A 17,509-nucleotide genomic window follows, 5' to 3' on the forward strand; every position below is an offset into this window, starting at 1 on the left:
ACTAGTGATCTCTTATCATTCGAACTGGAATGAGGAAATATTTCATAGTGGTTTTGATTTGCATTTCTGAATAACTGTAGCATTCTTAAAACCATTTTGGTCACTAGTCTTTGCAAGTGAGAAAGATAATAGTAAAAGTTGCAAATTTTTGAGTGTTTATTGCCAGGCAAGTACTTAACAATATAGACACGCTATATCATTTAATTTGCACAATTCTCTCAGGTATTATTATACTTAGTTGATAGATACATAAACCTAAGAATAGAGAAGTTAAATATTAAGGATTATATGAGATATGTATGGAAAATCCTTAGCATAGTACCTAGTCATGATAACTAATTAAATGAAACAATTACTACAACACATTGCCCCATACATAAGAAAATACATTTTATGAGAAGCAAAGATTCCTGTTTCCCAGTGATCTCAAACCATGTGTCCTCTTTTACAGAGACACTGAGAAAAGCACAGCATCCTCTGTTGAGCCCAAACAAATCTAAAGCAGATAATGTTCATTGCACAAAAAAGCAGACTGAGAACAGGATGGGTTAGGGCCAGATGACTTCCAACTCTGGGTCCTGGCTTCTGGCACAGGCACTTGAGTGAATGGCTTCTTCTGACCCTCACCAAACCCTGACCAATGCTGTGCCTTAACTCTTAGACCAGTGACTTTCAACCTCATTCATCTCATGGCACACAAAAACTAATTACTACAACTATATGGCACACTACACATATATTTTTGGCTGATATGACAAAAAAAAGACCAGATATAATTTTGATTCATTCACAATGGATGGCTATTGTTGTGTTGGCTGTTGTCATTTTTTTTAAAAATTTGACAATATAAGGAAAAGAGGTCAATGCCCATGACTAAATAGTCAGGTATTGCATGTATTAAAAATTCCTGTAGCACACTGGTTGAAAATCACTATCTCAGCACAACACAGCAGACACAGCTGCCTCTGGCCACATTGTGAGCTGCGGGGAGATGGTGATACTGACGATGACATCAACGATGAATGAAATGAGCTCTAACACTTATTGAATTCTACTGCACACCTGCCTTGGTCCCAAGCTGCTTTACATAAACAGAAAGTTTATATGACATGCCCAAGGTCACACAGTCTGGGTTGGAATCCCTTCACTTGTACTCCAGGAAAAACACAACCAAAAAGGCCACTAATCCACAAATCCATGGGTTTGTGATTCTTCCATGCACATGAAACTAGAACTAATTGGTTGATGAGACAGATTTAAAAGAAAAACTTAGAAACATTTTGAAGAATATACTTAGTTAGTCCAAGCCACAATCAAAGGTAACTTTGTAGTGAACTTTTTGAAGACTGTATCCTTTATATAAAATATACTTATATTTTATTTTTTATAGAAATATACATATTTATTACAGATACTGAACATTGCAAAAGAAACACAGATTCAATGGCTCTGGCCAAGGAATTAGAACATTTTCCTAAAAAGGGGATTAAAAACAAAACTGTGTTCATCAGACAAGCAGTTGTGTTCACTCAGTTGTCCTCATACACTGACAATGATCTTTGGAACTTCCAGTAACCACAGTTGAACATAGGGTGGACTTGAGTCTCCAGGCACGGAGAATGAAGAAATAAGGATACTCTGGGAATTTGGGGGAATTACTGACCTTGGGAGAATCACACCAATTCTGAAGAAATAGAAGTTTGCTTTAAAAACATTAACATATCGTTACAGAAGCACTCAGTCATTCTGTCTTGATTTGAACCCCAGCTCCCACACTTGCTAGCTGTGTAACCTGAGACAAAGTACTTAACCTTTCAGTGCCTCAGTTTCTTCATCAGTAAGAACGGGAGGAGCCTACGGTCATACCACCCTGAATGCGCCCGATCTCGTCTGAGTAAGAACGGGAGGAAATAAAAGTTCTTACATCGTAATTAATACATGTAAAGTGCATAGACTAGGGCCTGATATACAATGAGGACTTCTTGAGTGATTTTAAAAAGTGCTTTATAAACGATTACTGATTATAAAAGTAGTAAGGCCATGTTATAAGAAAAATACCTAAGTTAATTTTTAAAAGTGTAGTATCATCACCTACATTTACTTTTCTTAAAACTGGAATCACATTATATATGGTCTTTTGATGATTACTTTTTAAAATCAAAAACACAGGTTGAATAGAGATTTTTCAAATCTAATTTCTATATTCAGGTTCCAATAAGCAAACAGTATTGGGAGCCAAGCAACCTAAATACTGGGTTGGCCAAAAAGTTTGTATGGCTTTTTCCGTAAGAAGATAGTTCTAGTAGTACTTGGTTGTCTTTAAATTCATTTGAAACAATTTTGTTAGATTGCATTGTGCCAGCTGTCCTAGCGGCATGCATTTTAAAAAAAACTCATCAAAATTGGTGAATTTTTGTGTAGCCATTTTAATATTGAAGATGGAATACGCAACATTTTCAACATATCATGCTTTATTGTTTCAAGAAAGGTAAAAATGCATCTGAAATGCGGAATAAAGATTTGTTCAATGTATGGAGAAGGTGCTGTGGCTGAATGAATGTGTTGAAAATGGTTTGTGAAGTTTCATGCTAGAGATTTCTCCCTGGAAGATGCTCCATGGTTGGGTAGACCAGTTGAAGTTGATAGTGATCAAATTGAGACATTAATTGAGAACAATCAATGTTATACAATGCAGTACATAGCCAACATGCTCAAAATATCCAAATCAATAAAGTTATTGGTGAAAATGAAAAATGTGTCTTTTATTTTATGGAAAAAACTAAACAAACTTTTTGTCAACCCAATACCACCACTCTACTCTAGAGACTTCTGGATAAGCTTTTAACAAGACTGAAAACTGCAAATGGCACATGACTAATTTCCACACTGTGCTTCATAAGCATTGGACAGAGGCCCAGGACACACCGGACTTGAAGAATCATACAGTGACATCCAAGGTTAACAGAATGTTTCAATTCCTTTGACCCCCAAAGCATGCAACTCCACGCCAACTTCTGAATTACTTTGCACAGCCAACATGCAGTGCCTGTTTCTTTACAAAGAACACCACTAACTTGGTATTTGTGGAAGGTAAATTGCCAACATCATATTGAGTTAAAGTGAAACAAAATAAAATGCAAATTTTCATCCCATGGTGTATCTTTAAGAAAATCCTGATTTTGACGCTAAAGAGATTAAAATGAAATGTGATTCCTCCTCACTGACCCCTCCCCTTCCAGCACCATGAACACCATGCACTAGCTGTATTTTCCAGCCCAGTGTCTTCATGGTGAAACACTTCCTTGTGAGACTGTCTGTGGTCAGGCTGACTATGGCACAGAAAAACACTTCTCATGGCATCTAGATCATACACTCTCCTGCCAGGTCTGGTCTGACCAGTAAGCACAGACACACCCGTAACTGTAAGCCATTTTAACAACAGGACATTTTCTCACCTCAAAAGTGGGATAATCTCTGCTTATATTCCAAGGGTGTTCTGACTGCAAGTTAGCATTGGTCAGGTACTTTGATTTCCACAGACAAAGGGCTCTGCCTAAGCACAAAGTATGATAATCCAACCTGACAACATTGTGGAGAGTCACCCAAGATGACAGCAGAGGAGACGGAAAGTCTTTCTTTGCTTTACAGTTGTCCTCTCTTGAGCAATACATATATGCCAGTGGTACAGGTGCAAGCAAAGGTGTGCTCACATCTGCTGCTCTGCTCCCTCACACAGTCAGTGAAGAGGGGTCCCTCTAGGGGCTTATTTCCAGTTCACATGCCAAAACAGTGTAGGCAACGGAAGAGAGTTTCGCTGTGATTAACAAGGCTGATAGGACTGGGCCAGGCACTTTGCTAGGATCATACCCATCATTTTTCAGGAGGTGCAAAAATGAGGGAGTCTCTGTAGAAAGCCATGATCTAATTATTCAGAGTGTGCCCATATGTGCATATATGTCAGTGTGTGCCTATGGATAAAGAATTATCTACACAGAGTCCTGTAAATCTTACCCGAGGATTAAAACAAGAATAATGAAACTTTAGTTTGCTCTTTAAAAATCTACTTTCAATGTAGCTTTGTGTCTTTCCCTAGGTCTCTAGAGGACTTGATCTCAGATAATAACCACCATGAAAATCATTATATACATTATATAATATTAAAGGCAGGAAGGTTTTCTTGAGGGACAGAGATGTACAAGTCAACTCTGCATTAAAGCAGCTGCCCGACACCTTCAAAGAGAGGAGCAAGAGTTGGCAGCCATTACTCTGTAAACGTAAAGAAAAAATTCTGGTATATTTTCTTTTAACTGACCTGATCATGTTTAGATTTAGAGTCAGGATATAGCCCAGTATATAGCCTTCAATACAACTGATTTGTTCAACAGTATCACTGATATATGCGCGCGCAAGCGCGCGCGCACACACACACACACAACATAAAAGTAGAGCTACCGAGGCAGGTATAACTAAGCAAAGCACCCAGAAGCCAAAGTATTGAACAATGAGTCCTGGGAAATTGTGTATCATAAAATCATATCTTGCAATATATTAATTCTGAAGGGAGAAAAGCCCTGGCAAATTTGCTGACGACAAAAAGGTTTCTGAGTCTTAAGGGTTAACTCACTTGCTTTTAAAACAAAATGCCACATATAATTTCCTTTTATCACAAAACAATGCATTTATTATTTTCTGTATATCTGTTAAAGGACATGGCTTTCTGAGTGGAAAACAAAACAGAACTTGGTCACATGTTTATTTGCTTCAGCTACTCCCTTCCTCTTCTAATAAATAATCAAACATGCTATCCAGAAAAAACAAAACCAGCAAGCTGGGAAATTTGACAGTCACCAAATAGACTGAGATATCAAGAAAAGCAGCCCACTGTTCCCACACTGAGTGTGCAATCCCCACACCTACACTAACATCTGAGTAAATACCTTCAGTCACTCTCTCCATTTTCCCTGCAATTACTCCTACTGTTAAACAAACTGCCCTTAAGGCAGTCACAAACATAACTTTTTTTCTTGCAAAGTAGAACAACTTCTGAACATTAAAAAACCCAGCATAGCAATAGCAGTACACATGTACTTATTTGTTTTATTTGTTTAAATGTTTCTTCCATTACATGTTTGGACAACTACTGAGCAAATTTCTTTCTCTATACGAGTAGATGCCATTTTTGACATTAAAGTGTAAGGATACTTAGTCTGGGGACTAACAAAAAAGGTTCACTTAAGATCAAATAAAAATTCCCTTAAGATCAAAAGAGCTAATTTTCCATTTCCTGTCTATTTCCTGGTCAGTCCATAGTTAAAAAAAAAAAGTTAGCACCTGGCTTACCAATTATATTACAGTTGAGGGTCAGGGCTGCTTGATGGGTGGGGAGAGAGGGGAAGGAGGCAAGAAGGACAGAAGCACAACAGACAAGAAAAGGTGGAACCCTTTAAAAAAAAAAATCAAACCATGTGTTTAAAAACTCATTTCAACAGAAAGGACAGAGAGCAATCACATGGCTCTTCAACTCAGGCAAGGCAGCAGCCCAGGTCCCCAGGGCCTTCCGGCCATCCTAATTATCCACAAGGAGAATTCTGAAAAGAGCCTTCCACCATCCAAGTTAACAACCACCACGGAAAGTAAGGCAGGCTTTCTTTTCCCTTGCTGCCCACCCCGTTTAAACGATAATAATATGAATGAGATAATGACCGTGATTGTTTCAGCAGTCTGACTTTTATTGGCATGAAATTGGTACAAATATTATCAAGACCAATTCATAAATGATGACAGTGTCATGATGCAAACATGAGAGGAGAATTGTGCAGAGGTAGAGTCACAGGCGCCGTCCCTGCACTCTTCCTACTTGTGGTACAGGAAGAAAAGGAAGGCAACACAAAACAGTGTCACAAATAAGCAGAGAGGTTTTAATCTACATTCAAAGCCTATAAAACTGTCCTGAGGACATGCAGGCTGCTTACTTGGCTGATAACATCCAAAGATACATTTGAAAGCAAGAGCAAATTAAGGAGTCAGAAGAAACCGGTCTACTTAAATCTCTAAAAAGAAAACTGCCTTTAATGGAGAGAGGAGGAAGGGAGAACAGCAGTAAACAAGTTGGATCATCCCGCAGGAGCACAGCCCTAGTTTAAAAGTTTAAGCCAGAGAAAACGGTCCCTTTTCCTCTGGACACTTACAGAGAGACTGAAGCGTTTGACGGAGTTAGTGGGACCGTCTGCCTTTGGATTTCCGTCTTCTTGCTGTGGAAGGGTTCTGGCTGTTTCTGCGAGGCGGGGGTTGCGAGTGGTAAAGAAGATGTTTGAATAAACAGGAAGTGCTGCGGCTGCAGCACACTGGGAGAAAAGGAGAAAACGCACTGAACAGTGAGTGCCCTTTGTGGCAACCTCAGGGCCGCCTGCCTGCTTCAGGGGCGCTGGCTGGGCTCACTCAGTGACAGAGAAACCACAAGAATTCCTCAAGCAATTCTTCACTTTGAAAGTTAAAAGATCAGTTGGAGCTTGCAGGTAATTTTCAAAGTTGCATTGGGTACTTATATAAATCTATTGATGCTCCCCATATTTAAATCTATCCCTGTCTCTATCAGCAACACAGCACAGCAAGTGTGCCCTGCCTGGACCCAGCTGTGGCTAAATAGCCTATTCAGGCAGACAAATTACACATTGACAGGGTTTTGGGAAACCTACTCTTGAGATATTTTTGTGGTGACATGTACACAGGCAGGATGCTTTCAAAAAAAAAAAAAAAAAAAAGGAAGAAAGAAAACTCACACTCAGCATACTTGGAAGGTTCTGTCACATGCATTTGTAAAGAACGCAGGGGTCCCACACTCTAGGGATATGCCCTTGATCTTGCTTCTGCTGCTTTTCCTTTACATTATTCTCCTCTGCAACCCCCTGAACTACTGTACCCATGTATCTAGCTGCCTTGATCACCTTCTCAGACCTTCTTGAACAGGCCCCAAACTAATTTTCAAAGTCCTGTCTTCCATCACCTGAGTAAATTAACAGATACAGCACAGAAGAGTACATTGCTGAAAGAAGAGCAAATCCGCTTGAAAAAGTGGATAAAGAGTGGAACAGCCATATTCAATAAAGAAAGAAGAGGGGGAAGGGGCAGGAGGAAGAGAAAATTCCTTCTGAAAGTGTACTACTCTGTGGCACTGTTCTCTGCCACGGAAGCAACTGATTTGTTATTTAGCATGCAAGGCTGGCCTGCCTGTTACCCAGGTGCTAATACTTGGCTAAAATAACTCATTGGGAACTGTCAGTGGGATGTTTACATGGGCCTCAATCTTTTGTTCATAAGAGGAAAATTTTTTTACTGGAATTCATCTTCTTTTGATCTCACATTCAAAGCAGCGGCAGCTTGATAGACATTCAAGTCTGAAAGCAAATCCAGACGCTGCAGATAAACCGCCAGAATATGACAGGCAGAAGCATCTAAAGCTTATAAAAATGAAGAGAATAGCATGTCACCTGAGTATTACAATAGCAGAAATCAAGAGACATATTAGGTTGGAACTGATCAGCCACAAAAACAGTTCAAAAGGCAGATCACAGAAACAGAGAACTGGGCTAGGGGAGAAAGATGGGAAGGAAGGATCTGGTGTACTGCCTCCTCTCCCTCTGAGCCGACAGGCTGCCATGGCTACTTCTCCACTTGTAGGAAGAGTTGAGTACCAAGTTGAGTGTTCCTTGTCTAACTCAGCTGGTCCATCCATAAATGCTTCCCATTATTTCCTAGCAATCCATTTCCAAGGGGCAGGGGAAAGGCAGACCCTTACCCGGACCAGCGTCCAGGATGCCGCATTTTCTTAGGGTCCTCTGCATGTGAAATGCAGTTTTCGAAGAGCACAGAGCTGGACACTGTGCAAGTGGGCAGTCAGGAAAGCCATCTCTCAACAGAAGGGCTTCAAGTAGCTTGAGATGGGGCTGGAGAGCTCTAAGCAGACCTCGTCCTCCTTAAATGGCCAGTTACTGAATGAACAAAAATGTTTCAGTCACACAAACAGATGTATTTAGCCCCACAGCTAAGAACTGATCAACACCTAACAGCTTTTAAGCTAACTAGTGCAAGTCCATAAATTATCCCAACAACTTTCTTAGAGGCTCACAACTTTCTCTTTTAAAAATAAAGCTTCTTATTCTAATTAAAGTGAGTGCATTATAATGAAAAGGTAATTCTCTCAACTTTTCTTTTTAGTCAGAGTTGTTTGTTAATAAACACTGAACGTAAACTGACAGCACCCCGATTCAGCCTGCAGTTGCCACCCGCAGGCTGTGGGACCACGGAGCCAGATCTTCTGCAGCACCCTTGGGTTTCAAAATTTAGTCCTCCCCACTATTTGCATAGACCGACAGTAAAATGCAGATTTAAAAATGTATTAACCAATTTAAAAGCTGTAATCAGTGTAAGGTTTTTGCCTCATGCAAACAAGACCCCTGGGTAACTTAGTTACAAATGTAAAAAACAAACAAAACAAAAGCCCCAATGGATTCTAAGACTGTTTTTTAAGAAGTTACCTTCTGTCATGCTTGTACAGCTATCTGATGTGCTAATGCTCATTATTTACCTTCAAACCGTTACTAGTTCAATGTGTAAAAGTGGCTACTATTCTTCTCCAATCTTAAGAAAGTTTATTTTAATGCTTACACCAAATATCTTCCCACTAAATATTCCATGTTGCTATAATTGTTACACCTACTCAAAACAGGGAGGTTTATCATGTAAAAAGCAAAATACAAATTCCATTATACATTATAAAAGATTCTTCTACAAAGAATGCTGTCACTGCCAAAGCGAAGCAGGAAGCAGCAACACTCCCTTTCTCATGGCCATTAAAATTCTTTTTAAAAAATGTGCCATGTATAAAGAGCTTCATTAATATAATTAAATGACTGTTGGTTGGGGTTTTTTTTGATACAAACAACTTCTGATATGACATTTAAAAACCTCATAATAATACCACTAAAGAGCTACCATTTTTAAAAGAGAAATAATTCTGCCCGGGGCCATGCAACTGCAGCCGTGCTCTAGGCCCCTTCCTCCGTCCAGACTTCTCCTGGACTTGAATGTCACCACAGACCTTGAATCTTTAAATGTGAAATGGCTTCATGCTAATTGCTCTAATTGCTTGAAGATGTGCAGGCAGGTGAAACTTGATCCCCATTGCCATTGTAGACCAAGAACAACACTGGAATGTTTACACAGTGGTTTGATTTTAATAGACAGAAGGGCTGAGTTTAAGACAGCAAAAACACAGCTAGTAGGTGACCCCCTTAATGCAATCCTCCTTTAAAAAGAATAAAAGACACAACAAAATACAATTTCTAAAAGGCAGTGTCCTAAATGCCATGGTTATTTGCTTGACTCTTGGAGTGAGTACACGTTACTTTGCACCTGACATTTACACCCGAACTTCTGCCCCAAATACATTTTTTTATCTTAAAACAAAAAAGCACTTCATATGTCAGTCACCTTACAAACAGATTATGACTGTATGGTATTTCCAAGTAAAGTGCACTCATTTAAATTTTAAATTGAATATGTTTCACTCCTGGAATACTCCATGTCCCTTAAAGGAGAAGCATGTATCTCCTTGTTTATTCCTTTGCTTCTTCTACCCAGCCCGCCTCCATTTATGGAATTCCTGACCCTTGTACATTCCTTGATTGCAGTTAAAGTTGAGCCCCAACCCTCTCATGCTGGTGCTTTAGACAAATGTACACCCTCTCAGGCCTTTTTTCCTTTGTTACTGTGTGGGACTGTGGTCTGCTTCTCATCTGGAGGGGCAAGGCAGCTGGGGGAGTGGCTGACAGAGTTACTCAATGACAGCGGCCATTCTCCCTGGATATTTTAATGAATTGAGATGGATACAGAGATTTCACAATGGCTCCCCAGAGCCCTCTCTTAACAGAGCACAAATGTTACCAGTGCTGGACAGGAAATATACTATAGCAAGACCAAGATAAAAATACCACAGCACCCACAAGGTGTCATTAACAAAAGGAAACCCACAAAGGTGAGGGGTAGGCTTAGATAGGTGTATACACACACACACACACACACACACACACACACACACACACCGCACATGTGTATATATACATATATATGCATATACATATGTGTGTATATATGTAATCTGAATGTAAAGGAGTTATTTCATATACAGCCAAGAAAGTGCTGCAAATCAAGAAGAAATAAACATTTACTACAAAAGAAACAAAAGGCCACAAAATAATGATATTATTTTAAGGTTAACCTGGGCAATTAAAAGCTATAGATACACCTTGTAAATGAGAACACAGAAGCAGGAAACACTCCCTAGAGTGTGAGCATTGTCCAACGGCTGCTCTGCTAAGCTATGCTGCATGTGAACTTCTGATGATGAAATACACAATGCAGAGACAAGGGGCAAAATGTTCTTTTCAAGTTATCAAACATTTTTAGCTATACACGCTGGGTAGTAAATATAGGAGCTTCCATTGCCTTGGACCATTTGTCTCCAAACACTGAGAGGAGAAGCAATAAAACAAAAATAACTGCATAGAACTGCCTCCGAATCACAGCCACCTCGCAGGGTTTACAAACACTCATACCTTGTTCTAAAAGTTACAAGCCCTTATTAAGAAGTAATGCGTCCCTTGAAAAGGGAGGGAGAACAAGTATCCATTTATATCCATTTAAAGATTAAGTATAAACTAGTCCAATCCAGTGAGAGAAACACTGAGAGAAAAAGTAAACAGCCCCCCCCGCCCCCGCAAATCGGTCCCCTTAGAAAGCTCTTGCACTGAGTGCCTGGTACCAGGGCTGCCCTATTCATGGGAGGGTCAGCAAAGCTATGCTAAACTGACAGGTTCAGTTTACAGCAGGCCAGAACTTTGTTTGGATATACTGGCCTTGCTCACCGCCAGCTTAACAACAGATGGCTAGAAAACTTTCATTATGCTGCAGAAGACTGAATTGCAAACAATCCAGAAAACTGTGAAAAGTTTAACTCCCTCCAAGCCAGTGTGCCCAGCAAGGGCATGCCCAGAGCCAGCGAGCCAGCACAGGCCAAGGAGACAGTGGACGTGATGGTTAAAGCAACTGCCAAAGTCAATTCAAGGCACCAGTCCAGACTCCAGAACACAGCGATCCACCCAGGTCTTGATTTTAACTGTTCAAAGCCCAGGCCTTGTAAGGACTGGTAGCCACTGTGCCACCGCCGCCTTCTTCTTCCTCTTCTTCTTCTTCACTTTTTATCCCCCAAAAATGTACCATCAATTTCCCTTTTCTTCAGAGAAATAAAACCTTCCTCTATCTAGTTCCCAAGCTCCCTCCTTTCCTGTCTTTCCTTCCTCTGGAAATTGAGAAGACAAGACCACATAGTCTCACTCGAACACCTAGGTTTAAATGATTTATCCAAATCTGTATATAATTTAAATATTCATTAAATCAATTCAATCACATAAACCCTAATATCTCCTAATGCTCTGAGACAGGATATAAACGCACCTTCAAGGGTTTAATTCAATGGGAAATCTGAGAAGTCTTATCACTAGAAATGTGTTATTTTCATATTATGCAAGAAATGAACAAATGTATTTTCCACAAATGTATTTTAGAAGCTACCCTTTCCTGTTATTGAAAGAAAATTGTGTTTATTACTCCTTTAGCATAGTGTAAACTCATAAATGTCAACAGAGAGTACAAGGAAAACTGTCAACTAAATATTGTTTCCTTCATGAGCTGTTCTTCCAAGTCAATTATGCCTTTCAACTTCTGGGGCATTGTATGATAAACTGGCAGTAAAAATCATTCACATTAATATACCATGGTGCCTTGCCTGCAAAAGGTAATTAAAGAAGTAAATGACTCATAAGAATAGACATATTAGCTGCAAAATGAAAGGCAACTGAGCTGCCACATAAAAATATGTACCATTAAGATACTGCATTTTCATATTCTTGTAATCAGCTTCAGTAGACTAATGCTTATTTAATCCAGTTCTATGCTAAGTCCATCAACAACTGTTTTTTGCTGTTTTCTCCTTGACTGAACATTATGAGAGCAGGTTTGGAATAAATAAAGCAATGAGATTTTTGCATACTCAATTGAAGTACAGGTTTTTACATTTTAAAATCTATTTTTCTTTCTCCAAGAAATACAATATAAAAAACAAAAGGATTGCTGGTGAAGAAAATATATATATATATAATGCTAGCAACACATGTCCCTCTCTTGCTCTTTTTTTTTAAATCCTCGCCCAAGGATACGTTTGTTGATTTTAGAGAGAGAGAGAAAAGGGTGGGGAGAGAGGGACAGAGTGAGAGAGATATCACTTGGTTGCCTCCCATATGTACCCTAACTGGGGTTTGAACCTGCAACCTAGGTATACATTCTGACCGGGAATTGAACCCGCAACATTTTGGTGTACGGGGCGATGTTGCAACCAGCTGAACCACCTGGCCAGGGCTAGACATGTCTCTAAATAGCAGCTTATTTCAGGGAAATAATATCTGTGCCCATGTTCACCATTTCTGACCCACCCACAATCAGCACAGGGGAAAGGGTATCATGCCTCTGCTTGCCAGATCTCTGATACCACTATGAAGCACGCCCTTTTGTTAATAATTTTCTCCATTAGTATTAAGACAAGTTATCCTTTGTCAAGGATGGAAAGAGAAAGCTAAAAACAAGGAGGATTTGGCAGGTGGGGTGCCAGAGATGGCCTCAGACTTGCCTAGTCGCCCAGGTTTCTTTCCTTCCAGAGGGTTAGCCACCTGACCACTTAGAACCTTCTAAAAGAAAATGGAACTGACTCTCAAACTAACTGCTCTACTTTCCATCTCTGCCTTTCAAACTACCATTTTGCTTCCTTCTTCCTATCCTGCATTGCAGCCTTCCCTCCCGGTACAGCCCAGCCACAAGAAAACATCATCCATATGGTCTGAGATTTTTCACTCAAGATACTCACTTCCCTGCTTCTGGAGCCTTGATCTTGACCAGTGAGATGAGTCTACTATTTGCACTATTAATATTTCTGGGAACATTAAGATGCATGAAGTTCCTTGGAGGCTGGAGAAATGTCTGTTCTTGTTGTGGAAATTAGGGCTCTTTGTTGATGACTGATGCTAGCATAAGGCTTTGCCTAATTCAGTTTGGGAGTTTAAGCTCTCAGAACTTGCAAATCTCCTGATGTTCAATGCCAGTTGTGAAAATTGGCCTATAAAACATTAGGATATCTGTCTTCTATCATGCTTGCCAGCAATTCACTCACTTTCAACATCTGATGCATCTCGATGAGGTCTGCTAACTTATCAAAAAATCCAAAAGCGATTTCTGCCCTGTTTTGCTTACTTTTTGTTTTTAAGATCACAGGCTTTCAACAAAAGGGAAGTTCTAGATTTCTTACAAACCGTACCTTCTCCTCTTTCCTTCTCCTGTGAGTACATAAGTCTCTTCAGCTTTACAACTGACGAGCAGCCAGCTGGGCCCTCAAAGATAATTCAGGATGGAAGGATGACCCTACAAGGACCCTTTGCTGTTTATTTATCTTTTAACAGTTCTCAGAGCTGCAGAGAGCCTTCCAGATTTAGGCTCGATCTTTCCTTGCAGTGTATTACTGCTTCAACATTTGAGCAGACACCGCTTGGAACCACAATTAATGAGCTCCAGTCCTTTTTCTAATTAAGGAACAAAGGTTCCTGTGTGCGCAGAATGGTGACTGGAGAACACACGTGGGAAGAGAAGTGAATGCTTCTAAATGCTTCAAAATGGAATATTTAATATTTAGGAACATAACGGGATGGAGAAATAAGAGCATTTCCAACATTCTTTACAAATAAGCCTTTACAAAATATTGTTAGCTGTTAATAATACATCATTATCAAAAATGGATACTATGCATGTAACCTTTGTATTCATGTGAATTAACCTATAGGAGTGAATACAATAGTATATGAATTAGTTTTAAAAGTACATTAAAAAAATAAAAGGCCCTCCTCTGAAAAAGGCAAGAGGCAGCTCCTCTGAGACTGATATTCCTCAGACCTTAGCAGATTAGGATTCAAACGTGTAATTAAGAAAGATAACTCCAGTTTTTATAGTAATTAGGGACTGTGGGAAATACAATACTATCTCTCAAAAGTGTTACAAATATACCACACTTCTAAATAACCTGCAATGCTTGGAAAGTATGCTCGCTACCAAGGGCAAAGCTGCTATGCAGTGCAGGAGCAGTAAATGACAGACTGGCGTTCAAGTCCATTAGCTGCTATGTGATAGGGGCCCATTCACTAGCACGCGACCTGTGAAAAATCTTAGATCTCTTTAAATCTTTGAATTGGATTACTGCATTAATTCTTACGAACTGCAATCCTTCAACCAAGTCAAATTACCCTCATTAACAGTGGAGAAACTGCCTCTGCAATAAGTTTTTTAAAAAAGATATTTATTACCTATGATCACTTTCATATACTTCGCCTAGAAATGTGATGAACTGACACCAACAACTTTGAACACAGCAGCATCCTGGTTTTGCATATTAATTTGGGTTAAAATAAAAATGAAAGCAGCTGCATGGTGTTTTAAATTTTTTTCTCATCTACAGAACATTTTCTTTTGTAACTACAATCTTTGATAAGAAGCAAATAGCCCCATTTTGCAGGAGAGGAAACTGGGGCACTTGACAAGGATCTGTGGTGCAAATTAAATTGTCCACACTGTCGACTGACCAGGCAGAACAGAACCTCCTGCCCCTCCGTTTTGGAGTCACACTGAGGAATTCGATCAGAAAGACAGACCTTCAATGCCACTGTTGAGCAACGGGCTGGCTTCTCAGTATCACACTCAAGAGAGTTAGAAGACAGGCACAATGAAAAGATAGGACCTCAGCTTGGAGTGCAGCAATGATCCCATAACAAATACAACAGAAACTGCTTTACTTCTTCCATCGCCACATTTGCTGTTATTCTTGAACCTACCTTAAGAATTCATCCAATACATCCTTTTATTGTGATACAAGAAAAAGAAATGTAAGTCAATCTGCTACGCCCTGTTGCTTCCTACAATGGTCTCATTGGAAATACGATAATAGCTTGACAGATTTTGAACAACTTTTGGTACTTTTTGGCAAATGAGCTCCTCAAAGCACCACTGGCTGCTGTTCCTCAGCTCCTGAGATGTTCCTGCTTCGGCTCTATTATTTCGCAGCACAAGCAGGTGCAGCAGAGTCCGAATCCCAAGAAGGTGAGTACTGAGGAAGGGGGGTTGGGCAGAGGCAAGCCAATGTCAGTCTGTGTTCATTGAAACAGATTATTTTATATCATGTATTAAAAAATGGGAAAAGGTGAACAGGTAGAAGTTGCTTTCCAGGATTTTGATAGTAACAAAACTTCTAAAGAGCTATAATAAAATGCTAACTGGAGTTCCTAATAAAAACCCAGAGGCACTACAAGGCTCTGAAGTGACTTCTGAATCATCAGAGGGGGAGAAAAAGGTATATTTTGCTCAGGATAGTTGTATGTGAAATGCATTTATTTCAGTCTATATATCTGAAATGAGACAGTCTTTATTTAGTGTAGTATAAGAAAAATCAATTAAGTAGAATATTATCTCCAATGATCCTATAATCTACTGTAGCCTTCTTCTTCTTTTTTAAATAATTTCCCCAAACCAGTTGTTGTTAAGATGAGCATTTCAAGTCCATGCCATCAGATCTGCAGAGGCATGTTACAGTCTAATAATAATGAAAAGAGCATTTATGGGTCTCACTGTACATCATCCTTCCAATGACCTTGCAAAGGTAGGAGTCAACCTACCCATTTTACAGAGGAGGAAAACAAGGCTCAGAGAGCCTGACTAACTTGATCAGGTCAAACAGCTTCTAAGTGGGTATATGACTGATTGGAGGTGAAAGTAAAGCTTAGGGAAAAAAATCAGAGTGAGGAGTTGTTTAATATAGGACTGGGAAGAAACACATATCTGTCTTGGGCATTAAAAATCTGCAGGAAACCATGATCCAAATATCAGACAGTTCATGACTTGGAGACTCATCACTCACCTCCTGCCCAGTTGCACTATATGTTTCTAAACACAATTGTTCCTCATTAGTTCTCCCATTTGTAGAGTCTCTTTTCTTCCTCTTTCAAGGGCTGTGTGAATGTCAAGCAGGTGCTTTTCAAACAATACAAACTTTAGCAATAGACCTCATGATTAAATTGGTTCTACTCTAGCAATCTTTCAAAACAAACATTAAAGTTACCTTTTTAACAAGTAACAGAACCATACATTCTATTTGAGTGTCAATTAAACACATGATTTTTGATGCCTACTCTGTATCAAGCACAGTCTTGGCCTATGAAGGTACCTCTTTCTAGGGCTCACAGTCTAATGGGAAATAGAGATAAGACACTGACAGTACACACACCCAGAAATAATTAGAGAACCACTATGAAGGAAGCCTTAATAAAAGAACAACTTCCCATACTTGTCATTTTTAGCCTAGTCTAAATAAGGCCATCAAGGAATTTTTCCATGAGGAGGTGATATTTAAGATGAGACACATAAGTAGAGAATGAATCAAACAACCAAAGAGCAGAGAGAGAAAATTCAAGGACATGGACCGCAGAGGCTGAAAAGAAATCATAGGTTTGAAACATGCTAAAACAAAAGATGAGCTTACTATAAGTTAATGATATACAATTGCGTTGTTCAAGAATTGTTTACCTCACTCTTTTTTAATCCTTTTAAGGCAAGAGACATAAAAGAATTGTAAATATGTTTTTAATTAATTGGCCTAATAAATACAAAATAAATTGTGTTGGCAAAAAAAATTTGAAAAACATAAAAGAGTTTATGTAAGTATTGCTGAAAATAAATATCTTAGAGTTGGTTCTTGTTTCTTTCTGTCTGTCTTTACCTTTCCAATGCTGTAATGCATTGGTGGTAGGCAGCATCCTAAGGTGATCTCCCATATTCCTACCCCCTCTTTCCAGATATTCAAACACTAATTAAGGTGTTGATGTGAAGAATTTTTGCAGCTGTAATTAATTAAGTTCTCAAATCAGCTGACCTTAGAATAGGGAGGAAATCTGAAAGGGACTGAAAGAATGACATGGAATTTCTATTTTGGAGTTTATAGGTCAGAGATAAAGGAAGTCAGAGATTCAAGGGGCAAGAAGGATCTGATGCACGATTTCAGCCATTAATGTGGACGAGGACACAGAGCAATAAATGTGGTTCGCTTCCTGGAGCAATGAGAGGCCCCAGTCTGACAGCCAGCAAGGAGATGAGTACCTTAGTCCCACAACCACAAGGAACTGAATTCTAGCAAAAATCTGAACGAGTTTAGAAGCAGATTATTGCTCAAAGCTCTCAGACAAGAACTCAGCCCAGGTAACACCTCTGACACTCTGAACCTTCTCATACTCTGTGCTATACTCTGTGCCATGTGACACATGGAACTGTGAGCTAACGAATGGATGTTTTAATCTGAGAAGTTTGTGGCAAT

At 39.4% G+C, this 17,509-nt stretch overlaps 1 protein-coding gene across 8 annotated transcripts in view; it reads right to left on the reverse strand.

Moving 5' to 3' along the window:
• FOXP1 (forkhead box P1) overlaps positions 1-17,509 on the reverse strand; it is a 601,776-nt gene that overhangs the window by 156,183 nt on the left and 428,084 nt on the right. The window contains exon 1 of one of the 8 annotated variants that reach the window (XM_054595433.1): positions 6,189-6,363. The exons of the other annotated variants lie outside the window; for them this stretch is intronic. The gene's annotated coding sequence lies outside the window, so the exon portion shown is untranslated. Of the gene's footprint in view, positions 1-6,188; positions 6,364-17,509 lie in introns of those variants that run through there. 8 annotated transcript variants of the gene reach the window in all.

The sequence above is a fragment of the Pteronotus mesoamericanus genome, unplaced genomic scaffold (genome assembly GCF_021234165.1).
Source record: "Pteronotus mesoamericanus isolate MK-2021 breed Mesoamerican mustached bat unplaced genomic scaffold, CSHL_Meso_final scaffold_54, whole genome shotgun sequence".
In the NCBI taxonomy this organism is placed as follows: Eukaryota; Metazoa; Chordata; class Mammalia; order Chiroptera; family Mormoopidae; genus Pteronotus; species Pteronotus mesoamericanus.